The following is a 6,000-nucleotide window of genomic DNA, read 5'->3' as shown; positions in this document are numbered from 1 at the left end:
CAAGATCCCTTCCCAGTGGCCTTCTCTCTGAGATTGGGACAAAGGCTTTTGAGTTTGTAGTTGCTGGTAGCCTTAGGACCCGGAGCCTTGTGCATGCTAGATAACACTCTATCACTGAACTACAACCTCAGTTCTAGGACAAAGACTTCCCTAACTGAAAATTCTTACAGAAAATTGTCTGGATCAATGTTGCTCAGTGGTAATATGCACAGAAATGCAAATTCTTGGATTCACTTGGAAGACCAAGATTAGGGCATGAGATTTTTTTTTCGTCAGCTGTGGGGCTTGAACTTTCTTCCTGGGCACTTTTTTGCTCCAGGCTAGCGCTCTACCATGTTGAGCCACAGCACTACTTCCAGTTTTCTGGGGTTAATTGGAGATAAGAGTCTCACAGCCTTTCCTGATCAGGCTGGTTTTGAACCACAATACTCAGATCTCAGCCTCTTGAGTAGCTGGAATTACAGGCATGAGTCACCAGTGCCCAGTTTAGAACCCAAGAGTCTGTATTTCTAACACGCTCCCAGAAGAGGCTGATACCATTGCACAGAGCAGTCAAAGACCACAGAGGAGTTTTGTTGAGAATGTCATATGTGTAATGCTGAAGAAAGAATCACACTTTGAGGAAGACAGAGAAAGAGGCACCTCATCTAGGAAGGAGTGAGCATTGGCTATTAGAGGAAGCATGTGAAAACCAGTAGGTCTTTAGAAAACCATGTCTCCAGACACCCAAGGACCCTACAAGGACAGCCTTCTTTACAGAATAAGCTTCTCTAAAGCTTGAAATTCGTAATGAATTAGTAGCACTTTTTGTTGTTTTTAAGTAAATGAGGCTAGGAGTGGACTTTTCTGTGTGTGTGTGTGTGTGTGTGTGTGTGTGTGTGTGTGTGTGTGTGTGTGTGTGTGTTTAAAACAGTATTGCTGTATAGCTCAGGCAAAACTTGAACTTGTGATCCACCTGTCTCAGCCTCCTGAATATTGGAGGAAAAGTCTCGCTTGTCTTTTTTTAAATCACAAATTGGAAAATGTAGTTTGGCATATTTATAGAAATAACATGGAAAAATAGTTTAAATTGGAGAAGTTATAGAAAATTCTGGATAAATTAAAACTAAGAGAATACCATCATGCTGACAGCATTGTAACAAAGATTTTTTCAGATTATAGTTAGAGAGGAAAGAAGGGCAGTGGGGCAGATACTTTGCTTGAAAGGGAACACAGGAATGTGTGCGCGTGAGTGTGTGTGTGTGTGTGTGTGTGTGTGTGTGTGTGTATGCACACAAATATTCAGATGCTTATGTAAACATTAAACAAAGGAACTTCCAAGATTGATTATATCCCTCTATCTTCAGGGGGATTTCTAATCACACAGGAAAGCTGTTAATTTGTATAGTTACTCCCTGAAACCCTCCTAAGTCCTGAACAAGGTATTCTTATTTTTTATACTAATGGAGGTATATCTCATTTTAATTTAAGTACATTTTTTCCTTTCTTTTTTCAGATGCAAGAGTACCTGATGAGTTGTGTTCCCACAGTTCCCACTTTACATTCCTCGTGTTACCCAGGTACATCAGGAAGGCGTCCCTTAGCCGCTGGCAGGTCGTGGTATCCCTTGGAATGTTCTATGAGTCAATTCTCATCCTTCTAACTGAGCTGTCAGAGGCCGCCATGGATGTGTTTGTTCCCAATGCCCGGTGGATCAGCACTCCTTCTTTATTACCTCTTCACTAGGCTAACAGGATGCAGACTACGTAAACTTCCAAGGTGCCTCTGACAGCTTCAGACCAGACAAGCCTGAAGATTTTACTATTGATTTATTCAAAGGCTCAAGAAAAACACCACATAATAAGAGAGTTGAGCAATGGACAACCAGAAAGAAAAAAGCAATAAAGTCTATTCCAATTGAACAAAAGGAGAGAAAAATGCAGCTTTGAGTCTATTAGATAATTGTAATGTAGAGTAACCTACATAATCTCTGAGCATAATTTTAAATCTGTCTCCATGTACTTTGAGGCTTGGAGCATGGAGAGTCAAGCTAATTCTAATCTGTTCTGTAGCTTTCTCTGAAAGAAAGAGCTCAAAGAACTAAGGGAATTCGTTTAGTGCTCCTCCTTCTGTCTCCTGTGCTTCCCTGGCTTTGAACAAGCACTCTGTGTCCTTAATTGTTGACTTCTTGCTTCAGATAAGATTAGTGGGAAAGATAGTCATTTTTAAGGTTTTCTGCGTTGATGATACCTGCAGTGTCCTGTGGATTCCTTCCTCAGTTGCCTTTCCATCTTTTCACAAAGTTTATCCCTTTGTCAATGAATATTTTCATTGTTACTGCTTTCTTTGATCCCTGTGATTGATTCCAAAACCAACATCATCTCTGACAGCCCTGCAGGCTTTGGCTGAAAGAAATCCTTCTCCATCTGTGTCTTGTACGCCACCTATACTGTGATTGGCTACAGCAGCTTTTTTGTTCCTGTATGTGCAACCAAATCAAACACTGGCAGCTCAGTACAACAAAAGGGAGGCCCTGCTGGGCTTTCATGGTGATTGCTTTTCTTTTTCCTGAACTTTTTCATCCTTATGGGCGAAGAGTCATTATCAACTTTTTCTGTGAATCATCTTGGCGGTCAATTAGCTCCCATCTCAAAAAAAGTTTTATTGTAAAGGTGATGTACAGAGGAGTTACAGCTACATAAGTCAGGTAATGAGTACGTTTCTTTTTGACAGTGTATAGCAGCTCTCACCATGGATTCTCAGGTAATCTGGAAGGTGCTAGCATATATTTCATTTAAAGCATCTCCATTTGTAGTATATACTATGCAGTCACCACTCATGGCCTTAGAAATGCACCACACACACACCTACACACACACACACACACACACACACACACACACACACACACCACACTCAGATACAATGTGTCTGTTCATCAGTCAATGATAATACAAGCTACATTTTGTTTCAATTGTTTCATAAGGCAAAGATTGTTTTATTTTAGAAAATCTAAAGGAAGAAGCTACTTCAAGCTGAGGAGGATCTTGAGGAAAGGTTGTACATGTTCCCATGGGAAGTTAGATAATGCTGTGACTGTCTCTGAATGTATATTTTGAGGGGAGGAGGGAAGGGAAACCAGGGACTGCAATAAACACTTTGACATCTGCTCAGATTCTTCCCTGTGCCACTGGAATCTCTTGATATTTAGATTTGAATTATCAGACTCCATCTAATTACATATTATTATTTAGCCAGAGACAGATAATTCTCTTGTGCCTTTTTTTTTTCTTGGATATGCAACATTGGATCTTAGCCTTGTTGTTCCTGCAAGCATTTCTGTTTTTCTCTGTTTTGCCATAAACTCAGCTTGGAGTGGTGTGGGGGCAATATGGTAGAAAAAGGGTAGGGGGCCAGGCGCTGGTGGATCACAACTGTAATCCTAGCTACTCAGGAGGCTGAGATCTGAGGATCTAGGTTCAAAAGCCAGCCCAGACAAAAGGTCTGTGAGACTCTTATCTCCAATAAACCACCAGAAAACTAAGTGGCACTGTGGCTCAAGTGGTAGAGTGCTAGCCTTGAGTTGAAGAGCTAAGGGACAGTGCCCAGGCCCAGAGTTCAAACCCCACTACTGACTTGAAAAGAGAAAAGAAAAGGGTAGAGGAAAGGGATGTGTTTGGTGGTTGGGTTACATTTTAGATCACTAAGCAACTCACTTCCTCTTGTTGGTGAGGGGAGGTGGCAAATAAGATTGGATGACTTACTATAGGGGGTCTGAATTTTCTTCCTATTGTTTAAGACTCCTCCATTTTAATGATTTCCTCAGACTACCAAGGCTTTGTATTCTGGCTCTGACTATTGTATTTTATTTTATTGCTGGTCCTGGGGCTTGAACTCAAGGCCTGGGTACTTGTCCTTGAGCTTCCTTTGCTCCACCACTTTAGCCACAGCGCCACTTCCAGCCTTTTCTGAATAGTTTATTGGAGATAAGAGTCTCATGGACTTTTCTGAGCAGGCTGGCTTTGAACTGGGATCCTCAGATCACAGCCTTCTGAGTGGCTAGGATTACAGGCATGAGTCACCAGCGCCAGCTGCTGACTTTGACTCTTGATATCCTCTTGCTTTCCCACAGTCTCTCAAGCATATCTTTGCATATTTCTAATGATGGCAGTGTCGAAAAGCAGGAGTTTATCTTTTCAGCTCTGGCACACAAATAAATCATGTGAGGGTTAAATGGTCCTTGGAAGCATGAACCTGGAGAATGTGTGTGTGTGTGTGTGTGTGTGTGTGTGTGTGTGTGTGTGTGTGTGTGTGTGTGTGTGTCGGGCAGGGGGGAGGATCAGCAAAATTAAGGGTGAATTGCTAGTTTCTAGCTTCTGCTGATTATCTATTGCTAACCCTGAAATCTAGTAGCTCAAAAAAAATCCTGATTTTAATACGTCTCAAAATTGTGTGGATAAGGTGTTCAGTTCGGGTTCATGTAGGTGATCCACCCATTCATCCCAAGTGGAGGTTTTCAGTGGGTTTAGGTTTTCAGTGGCAGAGAGCTGATGGAGAAGATCCCAAATAGCTTTCCTTGCCTGTGTGATGCCCCAAAGAGAGATCTAAAATTTGGTATGAGCCGGGACTATGGAGTGCATGACCTCACCAATACAGCTGGCTGTCAGGGTGGCTGGAATTCATGCATGTAGAACAGGTAAGGAGGTTGAGGCTGCGTGCCTTTTATAAACTGGGCCCAGTAATTAAGTATGACAAAATGGTTCATTACTCAAGCAATATAAGTTTTCTCAGACTCAAGGAGAAGGGGACAAGACCTGCATTTTTTTTTATGTCAGTTGTGGAGCCTGAACTCTGGGCCTGGGCGCTGTTCCTCAGCTCTTCAGCTCAAGGCTACCACTAGAGCCATAGCATCACTTCCAGCTTTTTCTGCTTATATAGTGCTGAGACTCGAACCCAGGGCCTCATGCATGCGAGGCAAGCACTCTACCACTGAGCCACTTTCCCAGCCCCAAGACTTGTATTTTAATGGGAGGATTTTCGGAGACTTTGCCCTTTTAAAAGCTGGTCAGTAGGGAAAAGGAGGTAGCTCAGTGCTAGAGCACTTGCCTAGCATACACAAGGCCCTGGTTTTGATCCTAGGCTCCACAAATGAAAGAAAATGGATAAGCCAACACAATTTTCTTGTTCTAATGCTTAAGCTATTCTGTCTGAGCTCTAGTTCCGAAGAGAAGTAATGTCACCAGCCCAGCCTACCTGCTTGCATTTTACTCCCTCTCTCAAAGAGCAGGAGCTTATAGTATTCAAAGTCAAGTTTATTCTGATACCACAGGGTCTTCTTTCTCTCCTTGTCTCTATACTAGAGAGGGAGACGTACTGCCTCATTGCGAGAAACACATCTTCCAAGACACCAGCATCCCTTGAAGAACAGGAAAAACAAAATTCAAATCATGACATCACACATGCACAGAAAGCCTTGCTTTGCCAAGTTTTACCCTTTACAACTCGCTTCTGACAGTTTGCTTAGACAACGGAAACAAATACTAATTATAGATTACTTGATCGACTTGTCACATATGTTAAAAATTCACACAGCACAGCCATGATTTTGCATATATTGCAATGCTACACTTAAATGTGTGATAAATTTTTGTTTGGGTAACACATTATTCTCTGTGTTTTTTTCAGAGTTACCTATTTATCCCTTAAAAATTAGAGGAAGGACATCATTTTCTACAGGAAATGAGACTTCGAAATAATATGAAATTCCTTCACTTGTGAAGTATTCCTTGGTAAGAAAATGTAAGTTACACTATTGAAAAATCTTCAATTTTCTTTGTATTAAGCATGTTTCATGTTTAAGCTTAAAACAGTAGTAAGTGTTTATGTCTTTACTTGATGCTGAAATCTGTCAGAATAAGGAAGAGGTGGAATGACTCAAATGCATCATGAATGTCACAGAACCAGGGGTAGCTGTGACAAATGGCTACGTCTCCTGTATCAGTCTTCATATGAATAATAGCT

The 6,000-nt window shown here is 41.5% G+C and overlaps 1 long non-coding RNA gene across 2 annotated transcripts in view; it reads left to right on the top strand.

The window, feature by feature from the left end:
• Positions 1 to 1,495: 1,495 nt before the first annotated feature.
• LOC138810168 (uncharacterized) overlaps positions 1,496 to 6,000 on the top strand; it is a 28,537-nt gene continuing 24,032 nt past the window's right edge. For both annotated transcript variants that reach the window (XR_011367045.1, XR_011367046.1), the window contains exons 1-2: positions 1,496 to 1,559; positions 5,665 to 5,778. This is a non-coding gene — a long non-coding RNA (uncharacterized lncRNA). The remainder of the gene's footprint in view (positions 1,560 to 5,664; positions 5,779 to 6,000) is intronic.

The sequence above is a fragment of the Dipodomys merriami genome, unplaced genomic scaffold, assembly GCF_024711535.1.
Source record: "Dipodomys merriami isolate MVZ:Mamm:240054 unplaced genomic scaffold, mDipMer1.0.p SCAF_5, whole genome shotgun sequence".
In the NCBI taxonomy this organism is placed as follows: domain Eukaryota; kingdom Metazoa; phylum Chordata; class Mammalia; order Rodentia; family Heteromyidae; genus Dipodomys; species Dipodomys merriami.
This window is presented reverse-complemented; position numbering and strand designations above follow the sequence as displayed.